This window comes from Leptodactylus fuscus, chromosome 9 (genome assembly GCF_031893055.1).
Source record: "Leptodactylus fuscus isolate aLepFus1 chromosome 9, aLepFus1.hap2, whole genome shotgun sequence".
In the NCBI taxonomy this organism is placed as follows: domain Eukaryota; kingdom Metazoa; phylum Chordata; class Amphibia; order Anura; family Leptodactylidae; genus Leptodactylus; species Leptodactylus fuscus.
The window spans coordinates 35,582,186-35,608,454 of NC_134273.1; the positions used below are offsets into that span (position 1 = coordinate 35,582,186).

General features: G+C 41.2%; 1 protein-coding gene across 1 annotated transcript in view; it reads right to left on the reverse strand.

The window, feature by feature from the left end:
* PPARG (peroxisome proliferator activated receptor gamma) overlaps nt 1-19,244 on the reverse strand; it is a 49,471-nt gene extending 30,227 nt beyond the window's left edge. Inside the window, exon 1 of the mRNA XM_075286944.1 lies at nt 19,051-19,244. The gene's annotated coding sequence lies outside the window, so the exon portion shown is untranslated. The remainder of the gene's footprint in view (nt 1-19,050) is intronic.
* Nucleotides 19,245-26,269: the final 7,025 nt, after the last annotated feature.

Genomic DNA, 26,269 nt, shown 5'->3' on the forward strand with positions numbered 1-26,269 from the left:
TTGTTCTCTATGTTCCACCATCTATTTTTTCCTTTGCATATTTCATGTACTGTACAACACAAGCTATTATCCTAAGTTTAGCTATCTACTTGAGAGCTTCTCCTACAGTATCTATGTGACTTACAAGCTAGCTGTTCACAACTTTGTCTCTTCTACTTCACGTCTCTTTTTTGTGTCCATTTCTATGGATACATTACATCACATATATATGGATTGTCATGTAGCTCAATGGGTTCCCATGGACTGTCACTGTCACACTACAAAAGGTATCTTCTATCTAAAGAACCCAGGACTTGATATTACAATGGTTCTTTGACATAATGGTGTAACAATGGCATTTCACCTTCATTACATTATTTTCCCTTTGTGGTTAATACAGCATAGCGCACAGCGGCACTGTGGTTAATACAACGTGATGCGCGCCACAGTCAGAGGAGACACCAGTTTTAGAAAGTTCTGTCTAACAGGATGTGCGGCTCCTGAATACCTGCTGCAAACTTTCGACCTCAACGCTGTAATGTCAACTGAGATCTTTATAGACCATAATTATACAGCGGAGAGAAAATGTTTTGCAAATGTGAAAATTCTTCTATAGTTTATTTTTATTGCATTTTATGGGGAAGAACTAGCTGACAATATATTACAAGACATATATTAAATGAAGTGCTCTTTTGTAACTTTTTCTTAAATGTAGATTGTGAGCCCCATATAGGGATCACAATGTACTTTTTTTTGTTCTATTAGTATGTCTTTGAAGAGTGAGAGGAAATCCACGCAAACACAGGTAGAACATACAAACTCCTTGCAGATGCTGTTCCCGGTGGGATTCGAACTCAAGTCTCCAGTAGTGCTAACCACTGAGCCACTGTGTTGCCCCTGCCCTTTTGTAACTATGCATTGGGGGGCCTTCAGACAACCTAATTTAAAGGAAATGTGACACATTGTACATGCAGTCCTATCTGTCGGGGGCATGTTATAGAGCAGGACAAGATGAGCAGATTGATCCATAATATTATGGGACAAGATTCAGTATGAGGGAGGGTTCACACGGTGTAACGTGCCGCGTGATGTGGCACGTAGACGCCGCGTGAGCTTTTGCGGACCGTTCACGCTCCCATTGATTTCAATGGGAGCGGGGATCGTATGCGCCGCGCTATTTTGAACCCTCCCTCACTTTACTTTATTTGTTTATTTAAAGTTTTGCTCTTTCTATCCATAGGAGTCAAGTGGGCGGTCCTACTCATTATCGACGGTTATATCTGAATGTACATCTCCATATACGTTCCAATAAGAACTACTACTATAATCTGGGGGTTGACGTCGTCTTCAGTATTAACCAAGTAGCACTATCATTAGACATGCAAGTGTATTTCTAGGGAATACACCATTTGTTAAATTGGCTGTTCATGATAACGCTACTTAGGCTAGGTTCACATCTGCATCGGAATCTCTGGAGCAGTCAGCCGAAAATCAGTGTAGTTTATAAACATTGGACACCCGACAGACCCCATTATTGTCAATGGGGTCCGCTAAGCTATGTATGTGACCATTGTTTTAGAGGTCCACCTCTCGATTTCATAAGTCCCCTGATGGACCCAAACAACATAGAGTATGCGCTAGTGTGTACCTAGTGTTAGTCGCCATGTTGTCACTATTATGTAAACACCTTTGTGATACTCATCAATAAATCACTTTCTACATTAATAACATCATACACATTACTATAATTATACACTATCATTAGTATACTGTACACATACACATGGCAAGTTTAACTTACAAGCCCCACAACCAGTCTCCAAGTCACGCACCGCATATGATCACTGTTTCTTGCTGACTCTACAAATCAGCCTTTTGTTAAGCAAGTTTCTTTTGTGGCTTAGAAGGATTTCGCTTTCTTCAGCATCATGTCAACAATGCTATGTATTTGCAGCCAGTTCAGTCTTAAAACTGCATGCTACATAGCACACATACTGTCTACTAATATATAACTTACACTTCTTGCAATCTATTAATTTGGCACATTGCCTAGAAATATAGAACTAGACAATAAATGAACATCAACCTGGCAGACTTCCCAGATGTGTATACCTTATGTATTCATTCATGGACATGTCTGCAAACAAACTCAACTAACCTCTATTATTTCATACTAGCTGGTACCCGCGACTTCGTCTGCGGTGATTGTAGAAGTGGGTATATACAGGCGTGGGTAAGGTTTTCGTACTGTGTATAAGGTATGGGATATGAGACTTTTGTGTTGAAGTTAATTTGTATTTGAGCTGCTATACGGTGTTGTGAGAAACTGTACATAGTGACTTTGGGACAGAAATATTTGAAGTTAACCCTTTCCCGTCGATGGCATTTTTTTGATTTTGGTTTTTCATTTTTGACTCCCCTCCTTCTAAACCCCATAACTTTTTTATTTCTCCGTTCCCAGAGTCATATGAGGTCTTAATTTTTCTTGGGACAAATTTTTCTTCATGATGCCACCATTATTTATTCTATATAATGTACTGGGAAGCAGGGAAAAAATTCTGAATGGGGTGGATTTGACAAAAAAAATGCATTTCTGCGACTTTCTTAGGGGCTTTGGTTTTACGGCGTTCACTGTGCAACCAAAATGACATGTCCCCTGTATTCTGTGTTTCGTTACGATTCCGGTTTTATTTACATTTTGACCCCTTAAAAAAATCCAAAACTGTGTTAAAACATTTTTTTTTAAAAGTCGTCATATTCCGACAGCCGTAACTTTTTTATACGTCCGTGTACTTTTTAGTTCTACCATTTTTGGGAAATGTTATTGCTTTGATCACTTTTTATTCAAATTTTTAGAAGAATCAAAAGAGTGAAAAAACGGCGGTTTGGCACTTTTGACCATTTTTCCCGCTACGGCGTTTACTGAACAGGAAAAATATTTGTATAGCTTTGTAGAGCGGGCGATTTTGGACGCGGGGATATCTAACATGTATGTGTTTCACAGTTTTTAACTACTTTTATATGTGTTCTAGGGAAAGGGGGGTGATTTGAATTTTTAATCCTTTTTATTTGTTTTTATATGTTTTTTACTTTTTTAAAACTTTTTTTTGCATTTATTAGACTTCCTAGGGGTATTGACATGGGTGGGCAGTGTCGCGGATTGTCAGAGCGGTGGGGGTCGGCAAACATGGCTGCTCCGGAGCGTTAAAGAGAGCCTCCTGGAGTATCGTTAAGGGGAGGGGCAAAGTGGTAAAGTATATGTATATGTGATTGTGTGGGGTTAGGGGCTAGGCTGCAGAGGGCAATATGAATTTTGTGGCTTGCTATGGACCAAAGTGTGTGAGATTGCAGAGATGGTGGTGTGAGTTTGGGTTTTGTGGGGGTCCTGGCACAAACGTATGTGCGCTGTTGTGATGAAAAGTAGCCTATTGCGCAATCGGGTGTATTAACTATGTTTGTGGAAACTTTCAGCCAAATCGGTCGAGCGGGTTTTGCATGATTGAGGAACAAACATCCAAACATCCAAACACACAAACCCACAAACATCCAAACTCACAAACTTTCACATTTATAATATTAATAGGATGCCAAATAGGTTTGAAGTAGTTGTATCTCTCAATGCTGCCTTCTGTATTGGTTACCATCTTCTTTACATATAGAATCTATATAAATGTTGGGTTAATTTTTTAGAAAACTACAATAAAAGTGTATACATTGTAATCCAGAGCTGCATTCATAATTCAGCTGGCTGCTTTTGGAATGGTGAACATGCTTAAATGGATTTTCTGGGACTTAAATATTAGAATAGGTCATCAATATCATATAGTCAGGGGTCTGACACCTGGCACCCTTACTGATCTGCTGTGCAAAGCTGTAGCTTGACAGGCTAGTGACGTCACCTTCATTGGTCACATAGTCTGTTTGACCATTCAAGTGAATGGATCTGAGCTGCAATACCAAACAAATCCACTGTTCTTTGTACGGCGTCATAATGCTGCAGCCTCATCAGCTGAACACTGGGTTTCCATGGGTATCAGACCCCCACTGATCTAATACTGATCATCAATCGGTCATCAAAATAGTAATCCTGAAAAAAAAACATTGAAAAAACTGACAACCCTAACATCTTAGAAGAAGTCCAGAATTTTGTAAAGGTGGCATTTCATAGAATACAATATTAACAACACAGGCTCAGTACAGGCAAGAAACACTGCGAAATTTCAGCTCTGAAGTAAGCTACGTTATTAATGCAGCTCTGGACTTTAATACAAGCTGTAACTCAGGCTCAGTACATGATAAGGCGTGCTATATATTTACAGAATGACTATTTTATGTAGACTATATCTAAATATAAGCTGTAAAATTACATTTATGTTTTTAATTATCCACATTACAAACCTTGTAAAGTAACAGATTTTGCAGTAAAGCCATTTTTTCTGACTCAATACATGTGTTCAGCTAGCGCTCATTTATAGGTTTATTGATCCCCAACCAAAGGTCATAGAAAAGAGTACAGTTATTTGTAGGTTGTGATAACAGGTTAACTTTGTAGTTCTAGGCTTGTGCAACAAGATGGAGGCTGCGCTATGTAATTCCTAGATTATTACAAGCTTGCTAGGCCAAAGCCGCCACCACTACTGTTCCAGAAAAACCACCACATTAAATGCCGATCTGGAAGCCTTGAAGAGCCCTGGCTGGTAGCCTGTCTCCGGAGAAGAGACCCTATTGAATGGATCAATAAAAATAACAAGTATACTTAAGCCTTGGATCTGATCTATCCGATTTTGAGGAATTGTCATGTGTCCCCTCTGAAAACTACAATAGGGAACTCAGTAATATTTTGTAGAATTCCAAGGGTGTAGAAAGTTTAGTGGGATCAACTGTGCCATAAAAGGACCTCCCTATCATCCACATGAGATGAAGTGACCAGGGACAGATTGGTGGCCAGGAGCTTATAAACAGGAGCCAAATATTAAAAAGTGCTAAAAAAAAACCCCTGCAATGAGAACAGAACCCGATAAAACCACCAGTCCATTCCCAGAAGCCGCTTACAAACAAGAACAAACAGGACCCTCCATTCCAGTGTCACATGTACGTAGACAATAGGACGTCCAGGGCTGGAGTCCCCTGCTGTTACTCCTACTCAATAATGTTTTCAGGAATTATTTCAAGCTTCATGAGAAGCTCCATGTGTACAGTTTATTAGGATATAACCTTTCCCTCACTTTTCTTATTTTAGTATTCAGCTTACACGTAATAGTCCCTAGGGGAGATGGCGAACTTCCTCTATGTGAAGGAATATGGCAACGGATCATTAAGATGACTCTAAGAGAGGACCTCAAGACAAATGATGTGATAGCCTGTAAGTCTCCAGAAAATACACAGAAGATATACAGACTGGTAGATAGACAGAATGATTGATAGATAGATAGATAGATAGATAGATAGATAGATAGATAGATAGATGGATAGATAGAGGGATAGATAGATAGACAGATAGATAGATAGATAGATAGATAGATAGATAGATAGATAGATAGATAGATAGATAGATATCTGGTCTCAAATAGAAAAATAAAAAAATGGATAAGTAAATGGATAAGTATATGCAAAAAATTACTGTGGGTTTATTCTACGCATTTTTTCGGTCCTAATGGTAGAGCTTGAGAAAGGTCATCTACCATTAGGAATGAAACGTTGCATAGAATAAATCCACAGTATTATTTTCTATTTAGATAAACAGAATGATAGATAGATAGATAGATAGATAGATAGATAGAATGATTGATAGATAGATAGATAGATAGATAGATAGATAGATAGATAGAATGATGATAGATAGATAGATAGATAGATAGATAGATAGATAGATAGATAGATAGGTAGAATGATGATAGATAGATAGATAGATAGCATAATAATAAGAAGAAAGAAAAGAAAGAAAGAAAGAAAGAAAGAAAGAAAGAAAGAAAGAAAGAAAGAAAGAAAGAAAGAAAGAAAGAAAAGAATTAATATCAACGTTGTTTTTTCTCCTCCCCCTTTTATCAGGCACTTTCTGTTAAAATTCTGCATATTGGAAAAAATGCAAAAAATGAAAGAAAGCGCAAAAGAAAGGAAGACATAATAGACAGAGATAGATAGATAGATAGATAGATAGATAGATAGATAGATAGATTAGATAGAGAGATTTGACAATGTGTTTTTGATTTAAGAAAGTGGCAGTGAAGGTGTACTTTGAGGGCGAGCTGGAGGACAAATCCAGTAACTCAGTCTATCACTGGACATATAGATATATAGATGGGTAGATAGATAGATAGATAGATAGATAGATAGATAGATAGATAGATATAGGAGATAGATAGATAGATAGATAGATAGATAGATAGATAGATAGATAGATAGCTATGAGATAGATAGATAGATAGATAGATAGATAGATAGATAGCTATGAGATAGATAGATAGATAGATAGATAGCTATGAGATAGATAGATAGATAGATAGATAGCTATGAGATAGATAGATAGATAGATAGATAGATAGATAGCTATGAGATAGATAGATAGATAGATAGATAGATAGCTATGAGATAGATAGATAGATAGATAGATAGATAGATAGATAGCTATGAGATAGATAGATAGATAGATAGATAGCTATGAGATAGATAGATAGATAGATAGATAGGATAGATAGATAGCTATGAGATAGCTAGCTAGCTAGCTAACTAGATAGATAGATAGATAGGAGATAGATAGATAGATAGATAGATAGATAGATAGCTATGAGATAGATAGCTAGCTAGCTAACTAGATAGATAGATAGATAGATAGGAGATAGATAGATAGATAGATAGATAGATAGATAACCATTATTAACATACACAGTATTGAACTTTCTACATATTATTTTTCCCTAAGTCTTTGCTTTCTTTTACATCACAGCCTACAATTCCCACAGACCTGGATATTTTCTCGCTTTGCTATTTTCACCCCACAAGCTACTCGTGTCCTTGACCTGGAACTTAGTCTTACAACAGGAAGCTTATAATGGAAGTTACTGGCCAGGGAACAGCATTAGATACAGTGGTTATGTTTTTCTTTTTCTGTCGGTGTGAGAAAGTTTACAGGACCTGTGTACATGACAGGGGCCCAACGGCTTCTGAAGAAAAAACAGAAACATCTTCAAAACTCCAAGATCTTAAGAATGGATCCCAGTGAACTAAACTGCGAAGATCAGAAAGAAATAGTCACACTCCTATATATTGTTATTCGGCTTGTTACAAGGCAGTTATCACTGTGGTCAGTCACCATTTTCCATATTAAAAATGAAGAAAGAAACGGTTAACCAAATCATCATGTTGTCTATATGTTATACAACACAAAGCATACAGGGTTGTGCAAAACTTTTAGGCAGGTTTTTTTTTTTTCCCTGCAATGTAAGAATGCTTTAACAATAGAATTGTTAATAGTTTAGTTTACAAAAATATGAAATAACAAAAGTGAATATTTGATATTTTCTTTGCCTTCTATCAGTTCTTCTAGGTACACTGGCAGTTTTTGAGTTCAGCGGGGAGGCAAATGTGACGCAGCCTTTGTTACCCCTAGTGTTTGCTAAATACATTCATCTCCTATATGTATAAGTTTTTGTTCTGGGTTCCCTGGAGAGGTGTGAAGCTGTAAACCTCAGCTACGTTCATACACACGCTGTTTGCACAGGGCAGGACTGCATCTTGCGTGTGAACTTGTATTGGTCTTGATAATGATCTGTATGGCCCATTACTATTTCACTGGCTTGTGATTTGCTGCCCTGGACACACCTATTATCCAGTTCCTCAACCATAAAATCTGCGGCCCTAACCAGTTAGATATCTTTATCGAGGCTTTTTTCCCCTTGTCAGGAGTTAATATGCTTTGTATTTATGTTCTCTTTTTATAGAATCTTTTCTTGGAGTTATACATTAACTCCTCGGTGGGTAGGATCTTGATGGCTTCCTGTGTTTGGCACAGTCTCGAATTCTTTGTAAGAAGAATTTGCAGGTGAAGAGATTTTGAGAAAGAAAGAATCATTAACTCACAAATAAATTTTTATTATATTGCGTCAAGAAGTAATTTAGAAATGCAAATGATATACCTATACCTGTAATGAGTCAGATGGAGCAAACACACATAGTGGGGCTAAAGACAGACATTAGTCGCCATTCAGATCATGTTTTTTTACATATATTATGCACAGTTTAATGAATGCAAAAAATATACGCAAAAAATGGACGCAAATGTGGATGTGCTAAACAGATTTAAAAACAGTGATCTGGATAGAGCCTTAGATATGTATTGGCTGATTTTGATAATTTCGGCCGACTATCTAATGGGGACCCCCCGATTCTCCTCCGGTGTTAGGTGACACCAACTGCCTGATCCTTTCAGGAAATAAGCCGCTGCCAGATGACGAATTTTCTCCCAGTTCCCAGTCAGTAAACTTGTACAACTCGGCCAACCCATGCATGCATGTATATGGAAGGGTCAGAAAAGATAGCTGTTGGCTGGACAAGCATTCAATGACTGCAATCTGAAGTGTATGCCCAGTGTCATGTCCAGTGTATCAGATTTTCAGAATTCACTTTAGGCATTGGTTTTAGTGATGACTCATTCACGTGACAACCATTCGCTATCTATAACACTGTCCTTGTGCGGGCCATATTCCCCAGACTTACCATTGTCTAATTTGGACAACCGTCTTATTTTGTTGATCTTCCTCTCAAGTGTTCTACAAGTCTTTGTCAAGTTCTACAAGTCTCTGTCTTCCATTTCCCACCTTGGATCCCACCTATGAGCTATATCACAACCATCAAACATTTCTAGGATAATTGAACGTCGAACTAGCTGGATTTCTGGACCTGCTGGTACTTATACCATTGGACAGGACAGTGGCGTAACTACCACCATAGCAGCAGAGGCAGCTGCCACAGGGCCCGGGACATTAGGGGCCCGGTGACAGCTACCCCTGCTACCCCTGCTCTTATCACAGACAAACTGTTGTAACTGCGATAAGAGTAGGGGAAAGCTTGTAGGACCTTGTGTGACGTCAGCCGTCACATGACTTGACTAGGTGGGTGTGTCTTTATAGCCCGTGCAGTCCTGGAAGAGAAGGAGAGATGTGCTGCTAGGTACTGAAGGGGAGGGGGAAGGGAGATGCAGAATGGAGAATGTGTGTGTGTGTCTGAGTGTGTATGTATGTCTGGTGTGGAGGAGGGGAGAGGACAGTGTCCTGATATCTGTGTATTAAGAGGAGGGGGAGGTCAGTGTCCTGCTATCTGTGTATTAGGAGAATGGGGAGGTCAATGTCAGTAGATGGATCAGTATTCTACACATTGTTTGAATTCAGACTTGCCTGCAATTGCTGTGTCATGTGACATCTGTGCGTTATTAAAGATGGCCAACACCACCAAAGACTGCAGCGGAGCCGGAGACAGGTAAGTAACTTTTTTTTTTTATGTCTGTATCTCCCCTCGGTCTCCGATTATTATACTCTGGGGTCTGAAAATACCCCAGAGTATAATAATTGTTCATGGGTGTTCATTATGGGGCATAATCCCGTGTGCAGGGGCCACAATGAAGTGTAATACTGTAAGCAGGGGCCACTGAGGGGCATAATAGAGCGCGCAGGAATGCGGCGTGGGGGGGGCAGTCGGTCAAGGTCCTCAGTGTCGGTCAGGAAGGGGGGGGGGCCATGTCAAAAGTTCGCCACGGGGCCCCGCCATTCCTAGTTACGCCACTGGGACAGGATGTTCCATATCTAAGACTAGATGACCTCTATGTCTATTCTATGGAACTTGCACCTTTCCTTTAAGTCATACTCATTCATATTTCCATCATATCCTGAATATTGCATCTTTATTGACCTTTCCCTTACATTCATTTAGAATTTTGCCCATTCTGTAATAAAAGCCACCTACACATAGTCATGTGATGTAATAAATGTTAGCCTTTATTCACAGCGTCAATGTGATGTGGTTGATGTAACTTCCTAAAGTTTTGTAGAACGAGTTCAAGAGAGTGTGAAACAGAAGTGGCGGAGACCTGCAGGTTTCACAATCCACAGATGACGAATGAGCCATTAAAAACGTAGGCAGAACCTGATGACTGACTATGTGGTTTGTTAACACATAAAAGTCACCAGGTTCCATGTTAATCTTTATCTTAATTGTAAGTAAATATTTAATTGAACATTATATTACATTATCATTTCACTATTTTAGTACAAGTAAAGTACAAGAGACACGACACCTAAAGTCTGCCACTTAGAACAAGAACTACTAATATAATTCATACATAAATACAATTATGGGCTATCAGATATGTAATATACATTACTGGTCATGAGGCAGGGATTTGTATGGGTTTTGTTTTATTAATACTATAGAAAAAAAACTAGTAGTATCTCCCTAACAGTGAATGACATATTATAGTTGACTCCTCAGGGGCGGGGCCACAGACATAGCAGTTGATATGGGGCACAACTAAGGGGGCATTTCCACTAAGACCTAGGGTGCAATTGGTGATAACTATTGACAATAGAAGGATTCATGGATATCTGAATGTATCTCAATTAGATTACAGAGACATCATAATGTCTGAATATGTCATCACTAAATTTACTTTCTTCATATGCTGTGATGTCACATTAAGCTTTTTGTGTGTGCCCTATCCTCGTGCTCTGATGTCATAGGGAGTAGACATTATCTCTGTACTGTGACATCACTGTTTGTACTATCTGCCATGTAAAATCACTATGTGTGTTATTCCTATGTGTATAGGAGGCCAAAATAATTGTACAATTTTCAAGTTCTGAGCTTGCTGTCTACTGGTCATGGTAGAGTGGGCCCCATTACAAGTTTCGCTCCATGAATACTTGTTACATCCTTGGGCAGGACTAGGTTAGTGGGAGCTGGCTCAGTATTCTTTAGTCAGTCCTTAAAGGATAACCAATATTTTTTTTTTTTTGCCGTTAATGAATAGTGCGAAAGTTTTTATGAAACTTAACATATGTAGTAAAATATATTACAGAAAAATGTCTCTTTCTTCACTTATCAGACTCCTCTTTTCCCTCCCCTAATTCTAGTACTGATCACTTGCTGTGAAGTTATTGAAAACACACACTGGTGGAGCAGAGTACATAGAAGTCTATGGAGAAGGGGGAGAGGAGGAGGAGAGAGAGAGAAGCTGCAGAGAGAAAATTGGAAAGAAGGGGAGAGAGAGTATACAAAGGAGGGGAAGATGGGAGCGAGAGAGAGAAACATACTGTACACACAGAGATGGGGAAGACTGTGGCCTAGTCAGGACATGTAGTATTCCAAGGCAGCCATTCAGATACTAGATCAAGACTGTGTCTCCATGTTCTTTTGAAGTTTGTAACATGGCTAAGATAGCTGACACCTCCGGTCTCGGCTACTAAGACGATAAAGATGGCAGATGATATCCAGGGGTCGACAGCTAATTGTTCTTTGAGTCTTCCAGTTGACGGTGGTCTATGGAAATGTGTTTCCTTAAAGGGGTTAACCCTATTTATTTGATAACACAATTAAAAGTTAACATTTTTGGAAATATAAATAATGAAAAATTTGCTGAGTTTTATGTCTTAGTTCACACGGGGGGGCGTACGGGCAGATTTTGGCCATATTCTGAAGCGGGAAGCCGTCCATTGGCAACTGTCACCACTAAGCTGGTTAGAGAAAATCTATAAAATTTTTCATTATTTATATTTGCAAAAATCTTTAACTTTTTTATTCTATACAAATTTACATCTGGATATATTCTGGTCCGTGAATAATGAGACGTTTCTTATCTATGCCATGTAATTATTTTCTGTAATGTGAGCAGTCATACATACAGCAAGCATAATAATCCCCAAATCTCCATATACTGTAGCATCGCCATGCATAGGGTGCTTACTAGAAGTCACATGCCAATAATCATACACACCACATGCCTTTGCTAAATATCATAATATGTGACTTTTTCATATTTGTATGTATTGATAACATTGGATCCTGAATCCACTACAGATTATAATAATACAGTAATCTTTATTCTAGATTTATGTCACAATTATTATTGCACGTTATACAGTATAGTGTATGGGACAGCATACATGAAAATAGAGTAATGTAGTATATGAGATAAGGGAATGTGTTTGCTATTTTATATAATTTTATATTTGGCATTTATTATTTATTATTAATTTTGAGTTATAAAAATATAAATAATAATAATTATTGGAATATAAATCTGTATGGTGTATTACACCCTCTATAAAAATTGGAACTTCATGGGCAGCTGCTATATGAGGCAAACATATAAACTGTTCAAATATGAATGTGAAGGACGAACAAACAGCTGTCAAGTCTTAGAACCCCATGGTCTTCACCCAAAGTCACTAAGACTATAAGGAGACGCTACATAGTTTCTTATACCATTATACCCATATAGAGGGGCTATACACAGACGTATGATGTAAGAATCGAACTGGCTCACCAATACATTCTATACAAGATTTGTAGGGTACCTTAAACTTTGCATTCCCTTTATGGTCACATGTCAAAATCTAGTACCCATAAATAGAGTATACTCCATATTGCAGGAGTGTGGATATTTTTTTTTCTAAATAGGTCCCCAAAAAATTCTCTATGGTGCAAAGAATTCTGTCGGACTGCTGTATGAACAAAGTATCTAAGCAAGAACAAAAAAGAAAAGAAGACAAGCGAGGTACTAAAAAGCGATAACATAGAACTACATCAGCAGAGGGTCCCAGACAATAGTTAGTGTTACAGTGGTGAATTAGGTTCACGCATATGGGCATGGAACCTATACAGTAGTGTACAGAGCCCATATAACTCCATAGTAATATGGGTCACAACCTCTCTATACTGCCATATAGGCTTCCTCAGATGTCATATGCACAGAGATATAGTGTAGTGAGTGCACCATTGGACACTACTGAAGCACAGCGAATGGAAGCACATCCTATAGCTAGAACTCATCCTGATCACAAGAAGAAACAACCAACCAGCTGGGGATACACTGTGATTTTGGTTGTGACATCGGATACCTTGTAATATTACAAATAATGTAAGTAAATAGGGTCACATTGTGATTAGGGTTGAGCTGATCTTGAGATTTCAGGATTGTTTTCAAAATCCGATTTCCGATCATTTTCCATCCGAACCTGATCCCATTTCCGATCCTAATGTAAGTCAATGGGATTTTTTACTGATCAAAAATCGGATTTTAAAAACTATCCTATTCACTATTAATAATCAAAGAAAAGAAAATGAACGGCACCACTTAAATTCTGGACAGGCGTCTTCTTAAACCGGTGAAACAACCAGCAACGGATATATATTGAAAATCTTCTAAAAGATCAGTACTGCGGGGAGAGGATGGTAACGTTTACAACAGCGACGATCGTTTCATGCTAACCGCATTTCATCAGACCTGATGAGACCTGATGAAATGCGGTTAGCATGAAACGATCGTTGCTGTTGTAAACGTTACCATCCTCTCCCCGCTGTACCGATCTTTTAGAAGATTTTCAATAAAGGAGTTTTGGTTTTATACGTCTGCTTGGGTGAGTGCCCTGATCTTTTATTCTCTATTTTTGTATCCTATTCACTACAAAGCGTGGAATCCAAAAACTGAACGCTTCAATTTTTGGACTACACAATGTGTAGTGATTAAAAAATTCCCCGACTTAAGTCCCCCTGCTGTCCACTTACCTGCACAGAAGCGCTGCCCCTGCCGCTCCACGCTGCTCTCGCTCTTCTTTCTACTTCGTATGTCTGCAGAGCAGCATATGCGCCCCCGCCTCCCAGGCTAGTGTTACTGATGCTGGCAGTAGGTGGGGCTTGTTGTGGCACGCACGATGGCACGTACGGGGGCACGCATGGCGCTCTGCAGACATGTGCAGTAGAAAGAAGAGGAGACAGAGCAGCGTGGAGCGGTAGGGGCAGCTGAGCGATCGGAATTCCATCGCTCAACCCTAATTGTGATCACAAGGTTGCCATGACTGGTACCCTGTTCATCTACATTACTTGCAATGTTGCAACTGAGTGTAACTGTGAATTTTGGTTTTGCAATAGATGTTGCTGACGAAACGTCTAAGTAGCCCCTGCTTTAATATAAATAACAAATATCCATATGTCTAATATATATGCGAAATCTCATTGATCTAAATCAGACCATTAAGTCCTTATAAACCCATTGGTTTTGGTATGAGAACCATCAACAATCTGAACATAGGATAAAACATTTGGTATTTAGGAAGATTATACCAACAGGAATACTTAATCCATTTATCTGCCGATTATTACTTTAGATTATGCACGATCTTTCTATACTATAAACCAACATTAAAATATAACCCTCTGCCATAATAATAGATGCCAAGGTCCCAGCAGAAGACAACCCCATTTGAAGCTGACTTTGGATCCAGATACATATAACTAGGGTCTATTCCTTATGAGTATTATAACAGCGATTGTAATGCACTTAAGATGAATGTGTAGATGGAATTTTTGCATATGGTGGGCCCAATGAAGCCCAGTTTCACACTTAATATATTATTACCATAGCTCAGGTTCATTTATTAGCAAATATGGCAAATACGTTCAAGATACGTGTCAGGAGTAATATCCACAAATATCTATGGCCTGTTTGTAAAATTCTCATGAAGTTCTGAACGTACAGAAATCCAACACTATATCAATATCGTAGAATAAATATCAACAAGTATGTATACATTCAGCTCTTTCAACTTCTAGATTATCAGCAGTATTCTCTCTCAGATGGGCCATTTCCCAGGGTCAGGAAATGAGGAAATTGTATGTTAACAGAAGAATCTATGGAACTGAGGGATATTTCATTCTACTGCATATACGCTCAGTCCCTGGTATGAGAAAGTGGGAAACTACCATAATAATTATGTGTATGAAGACCCTACTACTACTGGACTAAATGAGTATTTTAGTATATTTTTATAGAATAATAAGGCTTGAAATGACATTGAAATGATAAAGCAAGAGACCAAAGAGAAGAACGTCCTAACTCATATTGACACATAATGCAACAAATTTCGGATTATATACTTTCAGTAGGAGTACACATACAGGAGACGAGGCCCATTAACAAACATGGAAACCCTCTTAGTTTGCTGCTTATTTTTCAACCTATTCTTATATCATTTAGAGGAAAGCTGCAGTGTGATCCTTGGACCTGTTCTCTGCTCTGTAGAAACGGGGAGCCTATGTAGGTTAACCAAAAAAGTACATTGGCAAGTTGTTAGCGTCATAACTAAGTAGCAAGGAAATATGAATATAGACCGGAGATAGGGTGATCAAGAGGAAAAAATAAGATATGTAAACTGTTTGTAAAAAGGGGTTAATAGGGGGTTTCACTGCAATGGAAACATAGCGAATTTATGGACTTGCTGGTTATCTATCGTGCAACCTTATGCTATTCACACAACCACTTTCTACAGACTGCCTACATGTATTACTATTTTCAGCCAGACATAAATTTTGCAAGGTTATCTCTGTGCTTATGTCTAACTCTTGTCATTCTTCGGAGAAGTACTGGGTTGGACACTACAGGGAAACTCTTAAGCCTTTATGTCATTGTTCCATGTAGGGACCTACGCCTAATCATGGTTTGCTAGAACTACCTGATTTTTTACTACATTTTAGACTCAGAGTCCCTAGTATTTAGTTTTACAACTGGAGGCTGCTGGAAAGTCTTTCTACGATGGCATGTCATAGATTCCTAGAAAAAGACCGAGTGAGTTTAGCTATTAGCTAATATCCACCTGTTTGCTTGATCTGTACATCTAGAACAAACAAGAACCTGACCGTCAAGGAAAAAAACCTGCCTAACATCATAATCATTCATAGACGGTAGGACTGTCAAACCAGTCAGCAAAGTGTAAGCCATGACTACGACAAGATCTCCTCACTATGTAGAGTGCACAGAACAGGAACTTACATAGATACTGTTAGTGTTAAGTAACCTCGCATGGTGATAGACGTAGTGACCTATTGTAACTTATGGGACAGAACTTGCACTGGTTTGACTTGAACTGCCGATCGGGTTCAAAGGAGATCTACAAGGCTGATACGGAGGACGTGTACTGCTCACACTGATATAACCTGGACTACATTTCACTGCGGATAACAAGGGATATTTTTTGTCTATAGCTTGTATGTCTATACAATAAAAACAAATAATAATAATTTTAATTATATAGCCTTTTACAAATCAGGAGGTACATGAACAGAAAATATAGAATGGAGATAGGGTCACCAAGAAGGAAAAAATAAGATATGTAGACTGTAAAAAGTGAATATTAGGAATTTTCACTTTGAGTACATACATATATGCAGCCAATGGAAACATAGCAAATTTATGGACGAATGGACTTGCTGGTTATCGTGTAACCTTATGCACTTAACGCACTTTCTACACACCCGTGCCTGGATTCCGTATTGGGATTCCATCTCCACATTTTTTGCCAGAATCCTGGTGGACCCCATTATAGTCTATGGGGTCAGCAGGTTTCCGCGGGTAAGCGCTTTTTATTCGGATTGAGTTTCCATTTTTCAGTCGCCCAAGCAGACCCAAAGAACGGAAACCTGAACTTTAGTGTGAACCTAACGTTAGACATTTTAATGTAACAAAATAACATCAAACAATAAGAGTGAGGGGCCTGCTCCAAAGAGCTTGCAATTTATGACAATCTATGTATAGACGGGATTGTTCATAGCCATAGACTATGGACTACTATCTCGAGTGCGGTATAATTTATATACGGATATAGTATAAACCCATAGAGCCATATACTGTATACAGACTCACACATTACTATAGGGTTATGACACATGATCCAACCTGATTGTGGCAAGAAACTGATTCAGGAAATATAATGCAAAATAATATTACGAAATATCTCTTTAAAATATCTTGAACATCCCCTTATGTCTTTATAGGCACAATTCTCTTGCAACATTTTCCTGACAGGACATGTCAGTGTCTATTCTCATAGCGAATCTCTTAGACGCACACGTGGGTTCCCCAAAATTCACTTCCTAAATCCCTTTCCATCATGTGAGCAGAGGAAAGCTCTGCAATGTACTTTTGCTGATTCATGTGAAGAGTGTGATCTGTGACGTCAGGGGCCAAAAACTGATTTGACTTATGTAGCCGTGTTTGGTTACAGTGTTATTTCTTGTATTAGATTAATATTTGACCAAATGTAGTCAGAGGGATAATCTTTGCCCCTATAATGACAATTCAGTTTCCAAAATACATTTTGAATTTTTCTGATTTATATTAAATAGTAGTATATAGTTGTAATAAAATAAAACTGCATACAGAATATATGGAGTACAGAGAGAAAATAATATGCAAATGATAAAACTGAGAACTTTAATCCTTATATAATCTGGCTAATCTATCATTACAAGTACATCGCCCAGAGTAGACTTGACCATGTTACAACACAGGTAAACTGATCCACAGAATAGTCTGCTGCATTCAGTCTGGACTCATTGCCTACTATACCAGCACCATCACTCACTGACCGGCTTTTATCACTTGCCATACTACATACCAGAATGTAGTTATTACTGAACATTGTCCTGCCCTCAGCACATCACATACTGACCACACTTAAGGACAGCGGCGGAGCCCAGTATGTAACATACTGACCACACTTAAGGACAGCGGAGCCATTACTAATGGACCCTTTCCTAGCCCAGTATGTAACATACTGACCACACATAAAAGTACAGGTGACTTATTACTAATGAGCACTCTGCTACCCTAGTACAGTATATCACATAGTGACCACACATCAAGACAGGTGAGATATTACTAATGACCAATCTCCTGTCCTCTGCACATCACATAGTGACCACACTTCAGGACAGGTAAGACATTACTACTGACCACTCTCCTACCCCAGTATATCACATAGTGACCACACTTCAGGACAGGTGAGATATTACTAATGGCCTATCTCCTGTCCTCAGCACATCACATACTGACCACACTTTAGGACATGCAAGATGTTACTGCTGACCACTCTCCTTCCTTCAGTCCATTATATATGGACCACACTTCAGGACAGGTGAGATATTACTACTGGCCACTCCTTAGTAAATCACATAGTGACCATTTTCCTGTCCCAGTACATCATATATTGACCACACTCCAAGACAGATAAGATATTACTTCTGACCATTCTACCTGCCATCAGTATATCACACAATGACCACAGTCCAAGACAGGTGAGCTATTACTAGTGACCGCATTATAAGAGAGGTGGGTTATTAATAGTGGCCATTCTCCTGCCCCAGAACATCACATCACATACTGACCACACTTGAGGACAATTGAGATATTATCACTGACCATTCTCCAACCCTCAGTCTATTATAAAGTGACCAATCTGAAGTTGTAAGAACGTACAACCGATCTGCATCTCCTCTTGGTTGGTACATGACATAGTGACCAGTCTGTAGCCCTTAGTACTGGGTATAATGATCAGGTTATTGCCCCCAATAAATTGCTCGCCAGTCTGTCTTATCACACTATATTACACACAAGTCAATCTGACAATGCAGTAAAAATCCATAAAACCTTGAAATATAATCATGGCAACAATGTTGCAAACATGACTATATACAATACTATATGGATTGTATAACCAGTGCATATATGAAAGTGTTTCTAGTTTTATATGTCTTAATGTGTACCCCCTAATGTGGAGACCCCCTAAATATCCAGAATGGACAGCTCCTGGCACTGACCATTAAATTCAATGCAAGGCTGTGTTTGTCCTGGACATCAGTAGGGTCACATTTCTCAGACCCCCATCAATATGAGACTTCTTCTGACATCTATTAGACATGATATTAAGCAGAATACCCCTTTAATAACTGTATTCCCATTCATAGCACATGCAGCAGAGAGGAATCAAAGTGTACATGTATGGAATATAAGATACTAGGAATATCACTGACCTGCAATGCTTATCAGTCAGTAGGACAAGCTGAGCTCTTGAGGGCCACTTGTTATCTTGCAGCTCAGTAGTAGTCAGCCATAAGCTGGGGGAGAGAACAGGCTGGAGATGATAGTGTCCACCTAAAGCTGCAGCTGTCACATGAAGTGAGGACACTTGAGTCTGTAGTATTGTGTGTCACTGAGTCTTCCTCTCATCAGTCCCTGCCTGTACTATAGTGTCAGGCTCTCTGCACCCTGTCACTCCCCTTTCCTTTGGGAGGTCCTCCCATTCTCCTCCCCAAGCCTTCATGGACTGTGGAGAGCACATTACTGACTGTCCTATCTCCACTACTGACCATCAGCCTCTCCTTGTATAATATTCCTGCTTCTTGGAAGTTTTCGCATTTCCTAAATTATATTTCACATTAAACCTGAATAAGGTGATGCTGCCACCTACTGGTCTACAATGTCCCCTCTGCATCAGAGTTGGCTATTTAGATTTTAATTTATTGCAGGTATATTGGAGAAATGACCAGGAGAGCAAACTGAGCTCTGCTATATCAGTCAGTTGTATCTCTGCTTAGACAGGAGGGATCCAGCATTACCGACATTAGTAGTACTGTAAATCTAGCTCTGTGTGATGCTCACTATGTTTGGATTGCTGTTATTTCCTCTGCTAAATTTCTATGATTTGGGCTGAATAATCCAATGCCTCTCAGTTTTCTAGACTAGTTGGAAGGGGACAGGAACAAAGACAATTTTAACATATTTTCAAAAGTATATGACATGCATCGGATAAGGTATATCTATTGTGGGGGAGATAGGCTCAGCGGTAGCAGCAGCGGACCCAGACAGTCAGAGACAGACACCAAAATCAGTTTGAACAGGGTTTTACCCCTGTGCGTTTATTTTGCAAAAAGGTTTAAAGGTGCTGGCAAACAAAATAAACAGGCCTTTACTTCAGGCAAAAACAAACACAAATACCTGCCCGGCTAGGCGACTAACTATACAGAAGCACTCTGTCTATACGTGTGGCTTGCTTCAACCACACGGACAAAACAAATCAACAAAAATACAAGCTGTGAAGCACCCACTGGTCTCACCAGTTTTCAGTTGGATGGCCAGGACCTGGCTCCACCACTCTCCCCCAGGAACTGCCCAGGACAGAAGTCTGGAGAGGCTTTATAGGCCAGTGATTAGGCCTAACTGCTCCCACCTGTACATGAAGGCTCCTTCCTACAGTGGGATGAGAAGGGGTTAATACAGCCATATGCTTTACTACAGCTCTTGAAGCCCTCACTCACCAGACATATGAGAGGACTCTAGGGGAGATATAGCGTCCTTCCAGGACTTTTCCTGTCACTTTCTTACATACCCTCCCCCTTTGTTCGAACCTATAGGGGCGAACACCTTTCGCCACCATGCAATGTGTCCTGGATAAAGCATCTGCATTCCCCTGTAATTTCCCGGATCGGTGTTCGACCTTAAATTTAAAATTTTGCAAGGTAAGGAACCATCTCGTAACCCGGGCATTTCTCTCTTTAGCCTGAGACATCCATGTGAGAGGGGAGTGGTCAGTAATCAACCGAAACTGTCGGCCTAGCAAATAATATCGTAGGGACTCCAGAGCCCATTTGATGGCCAAACACTCCCTTTCTACAATACTGTAATTTTTCTCTGCGTGAGTGAGCTTTCGACTCAGGTATGTGACTGGATGTTCCTCCCCTTCAATCACCTGTGAAAGGACTGCCCCTAACCCTACATCTGAGGCATCAGTCTGTACCACAAACTCTTTGGCATAATTTGGAGTGACCAAGACCGGTTGTATACAAAGGACCGATTTTAACTTTTGGAATGCCCCCTCAGCTCCTTCACTCCATTTGATGAGGCCAGTTCTCCCTCCCTTGGTCAGGTCAGTCAGGGGAGCTGCAATGGAGGCAAAATTGGGTATGAACCTCCTATAGTACCCCACAATTCCCAGGAAAGCCCTCACCTGCTTTTTACTTACGGGACGGGGCCAATTCTGGATAGCCTCTACTTTATTCACCTGGGGTTTGATTACTCCTCGTCCTATTGTGTACCCCAAATACCGGGCTTCCTCAAGGCCCAAAGTGCACTTTTTGGGGTTAGCAGTTAATCCGGCTGCCCGAAGCGAATCTAGTACCGCTTGGACCTTCGGCAAGTGGCTCCCCCAATCAGGGCTGAAAATGACAATATCGTCAAGGTAGGCTGAAGCATACCTGCGATGTGGCTTGAGGATTTTGTCCATCAACCGTTGAAAGGTGGCGGGAGCACCATGTAATCCGAAAGGCATAGTTACGTACTGGAAGAGCCCATCTGGGGTGGCAAATGCAGTTTTCTCTTTAGCACTTTCCGTAAGCGGCACCTGCCAATACCCTTTTGTTAAATCGAGAGTCGAGAAGTACCTGGAAGTCCCTAACCTCTCGATCAGCTCGTCTACTCTGGGCATCGGATAGGCATCAAACTTTGAATTTTCATTTAATTTACGGAAATCGTTACAAAATCTGATGGTACCATCGGGTTTGGGAATCAGGACAATAGGATTTGACCACGCACTTTTTGACTCTTCAATGACCCCAAGAGCTAACATATCGTTAACCTCTTTTGTTATGGCCTGTCTACGAGCTTCAGGTACACGGTAGGGCTTCAGACTGATTCGTACCTGCGGCTCGGTTACAATGTCATGCTCTATTAGATTAGTACGCCCAGGTGTCTCAGAAAATACATCAGTGTTTCTTTGTACAAGTTCCTTTGTCTCTTGGGCCTGCACCTTAGACAGAGTCACCGCTATCTGTACATCAGGACAATGATTACCAATTGCACCTCTGACTTTAGTGGCAATTTCTCTAGGGGTACTTAGAGCCGACAAGGATTCCCTCTCTTTCCAGGGTTTTAACAGATTCACATGGTAGATCTGTTCAGGTTTCCTCCTGCCTGGTTGGAAGACCTTGTAGTTTACATTTCCCACTTTTTCAATTATCTCATATGGACCTTGCCACTTGGCTAGAAATTTACTCTCTACAGTGGGTACGAGCACTAACACCCGGTCACCTGGGTTAAAGGATCTGAGCTGAGCCTTTCGGTTATAAACACGGCTTTGTGCCAACTGAGCATGCTCCATGTGCTCCTTTACGATGGGCATTACTGCGGCAATTCGGTCTTGCATTTGGGTTATGTGCTCTATAACGCTACGGTAGGGAGTGGGTTCCTGTTCCCAAGTTTCCCGAGCAATATCTAATAGACCCCTTGGATGTCTTCCATACACTAGCTCGAAGGGAGAGAATCCGGTGGAGGACTGGGGTACCTCTCGGATGGCAAACATTAAATATGGCAGCAAACAATCCCAGTCCTTACCATCCTTGCTAACCACCCTCTTCAACATTCCTTTAAGGGTCTTATTAAACCTCTCAACTAGGCCATCGGTCTGGGGGTGGTAGACAGAGGTTCTCAAGTGCTTAATACCCAGGAGCTTACACATTTCCTTTGTAATTTTGGACATAAAGGGGGTACCTTGATCCGTCAGGATCTCTTTAGGGATACCAGTCCGGGAAAACATATAAAACAACTCCTTGGCGATTAGCTTTGCTGAGGTATGTCTGAGGGGCACGGCCTCAGGGTATCGGGTAGCATAATCTACTACGACCAATATGTACTGATGTCCCCTAGCCGATTTCACCAGGGGTCCCACCAAATCCATAGCTATACGCTCAAAGGGCACCTCTATAATTGGGAGGGGTACTAATGGACTCCTGAAGTGGGAGACTGGTGCAGTCAATTGGCACACTGGACAGGAGCTACAGTAATCTCGTACATGTCTGTCCACCCCCGGCCAATAGAAACGTTGTAATATACGTTCCTTAGTTTTCTCATACCCCAAATGTCCTCCCAGTGCATGCTTATGGGCTAGATCTAGAACCACTTTGTGGAAGGGTTGGGGTACCAACAATTGCTCAATAACATTATCTCTTATTTTGCTTACCCTATACAGTAAATCTTGGTTCATAGCAAAATAAGGAAATTCTTGATCAGCCCCTGGATATTGGGACTGACCATTTATCACCTTTACATTTTCTCGTGCCCGAGACAAGTGTGGGTCCCTGAGTTGGGCAGTACCAAAATTGTCATGGGACACCTCAAGTTCTGGTAGGTCAGACACCTCCTGCTGACCTTCAGTGTCACCAGCTAACACAGTAAGAGGCGAGCTAGTTTCTTCTGGGACAGCGGCTATTGCTGGCCCACCACAGTCCGGGTCGAAAGGTTCAGGATCCATTTTCGGCAACCTTTCACACCCATCCTGCCCTTTATCTTGGTTTTTCCACAGGCTCCAGAACCCAGGAAAATCTCTTCCAAGAATGACACTGTGGAACAGGCTCTGCACTACACCGACCTGGTGACGGACTACCCCACAGGTAGTCTCGATGGGGACTTCGGCTATTGGGTACTTTCTGATGTCACCATGAATGCACAAGACCCCCACCGTACGTCCATTGTATTGGGCAGGGTCCACCAGAGTTGCACGTATCAGGGTCACCACACTACCAGAGTCCATGAGAGCAGACACAGACTGTCCTCCCACAGTTACCACACACATTGGAGGATCCTCATCCGTCGGCAGTTCGGCTAAACAGGCAGGTTGAGAAAACAGCGAGACTTGCCGGACACTGCTACAGTCCATTGGCTCACTGGTCAGAGGGCAACGTGCAGCCACATGTCCCATCTCATGGCACCGCCAGCACCGTAAATGGGATTGGCCGCCATTTTGCGTTTTGAATCTAGGGAACATGGTTCCGGCTGCCTGCTCCCCGGGTATACAACCTTCCAGTCCAATCCTCCTCACACCCCTATTGGTGGGTATGATCCTGCCAGATTTCGGGGAGGTTGGCCGGGAGGGTGTCTGGAGGAGTTCCTCAGTGGCCCGATATCTCTCCACCAGGCAAACCAGCTCCTCTGCCGTCGTGGACCCTGCTTGGCCAACCCAGCGTTGGATTTTAGGAGGAAGGGAGCGGGTGTACTTGTCCAGCACTACCCGTTCTACCATCTTGGCAGGGGACGCTTCTTCTGGCTGGAGCCACTTTTTCACCAGGTAGACCAAGTCATGCATTTGAGACCTGGGTGGGAGACTTTCAGAAAAAGTCCAGTGATGTACCCTTCCGGCTCGTACATGCATGTTTACTCCAAGTCGGGCTAGGATTTCTCCCCTCAGCTTGGTATAGTCCCTGGCGTCGGTCTCACACAGATCATAATACGCCTTTTGTGGCTCCCCGGTTAAAAAAGGCGCCACGACATCTGCCCACTGTTCTCTTGGCAGCTTTTCTCGTTCTGCAACCCGCTCAAAAACATGTAAATACGCTTCCACGTCGTCTGTGGATGTCATCTTTTGTAGCGAACTCTGTACAGCAGCTCGTGCAGTGGGTCTCACCTCTTGGGTCACAGCAGCAGACTCTGTCTCCGGTTTTTGAGCAGCCAAGGCCTCACTTAACGCAGCCAACTGCTTCATGAACATCACATTCATCTCTTGCTGCCATTTTTCAGAGGCCTCCATTGCACGCTGTTGTCGCCTTTCAGCAGCCATCTGGGCCTGTCCAAGCAGCTTAACCAGGTCTTCCATTGCAGCCGCGTTTGTGCTTTGTTCTCCCACCGCCTTCACCCAGGACATCAGGTGATAGAGCGAGGAAAAAAAAAGGTATCTGTCTCTTTAAGAGCTGTTTTAAACTGGGCTTGCCCGCATCCGAAGCACCAAATGTGGGGGAGATAGGCTCAGCGGTAGCAGCAGCGGACCCAGACAGTCAGAGACAGACACCAAAATCAGTTTGAACAGGGTTTTACCCCTGTGCGTTTATTTTGCAAAAAGGTTTAAAGGTGCTGGCAAACAAAATAAACAGGCCTTTACTTCAGGCAAAAACAAACACAAATACCTGCCCGGCTAGGCGACTAACTATACAGAAGCACTCTGTCTATACGTGTGGCTTGCTTCAACCACACGGACAAAACAAATCAACAAAAATACAAGCTGTGAAGCATCCACTGGTCTCACCAGTTTTCAGTTGGATGGCCAGGACCTGGCTCCACCACTCTCCCCCAGGAACTGCCCAGGACAGAAGTCTGGAGAGGCTTTATAGGCCAGTGATTAGGCCTAACTGCTCCCACCTGTACATGAAGGCTCCTTCCTACAGTGGGATGAGAAGGGGTTAATACAGCCATATGCTTTACTACAGCTCTTGAAGCCCTCACTCACCAGACATATGAGAGGACTCTAGGGGAGATATAGCGTCCTTCCAGGACTTTTCCTGTCACTTTCTTACACTATATAGAAAGTGTAAGACGGATTGTGAAGTGCAAATAAAATGGACGTTTTGTGGTGAGGGCCACAGCTGGTCTTATTTCTTGTATTTGTTGATGGACTTATACCGAAGTACCAAAAGTACCAAAAGTATACTTTGTATCCAGTTTTGAGATCCCAGACCCCAGACCAGGCAAAAAAAAAAAAGATCAGACCCCAGATTTAGGTCAGGTTCCTGACACAATGACGCACACAATGCCTTACATGCATTCACATGACTGACGTGGGACGTTAGCCTTAAAGGGGCTCTATCAGCAAAACCTAAAAAAGAATGATCTACTTATGCATCGTGCGCGCTGGGCGGGCATTCAGGGTGTGTCTTCTTCTTCATCCACGCCTCTTCTTCCTGCGATGTCCTCGGGTCCCGTCCTCCTCCCGCGCTCGCTAACTGACATTGATAAAATAAAATGACCTGGGCGCATGCGCAGTAGCCGTAGTAGAACCCGCATGCTACTGCGCATTGGCCCAGGCCATTTTTTTTTTATCAATGTCAGTTCGCGAGCGCCGGAGGAGGATGGGACCCGAGGACATCTCAGGAAGAAGAGGCATGGATGAAGAAGACGGCGCACCCTGAATGCCCGCCCAGCGTGCACAATGCGTAAGTAGATCACATTCTTTTTTAGGGTATTATTTTAAAACTGGGGGGTAGTTTAATACAACATTTATGGTGCCTGAATAGCCTTTTTAAAGGCTATTCACGCATACGTGGGGCTCTATCAGCATGATTTTGGTGATAGAGCCCCTTTAAGGTAGGTTCTGACATAACATTAGTAAATTGGGGAATTGCTATTTAACCAGTACTATGAGCATTTGCAAGTGTGAGCTTCAATAGTGACACAAGTTCCACTTTCATATATTTAGTTTAGAATTAGTATAAG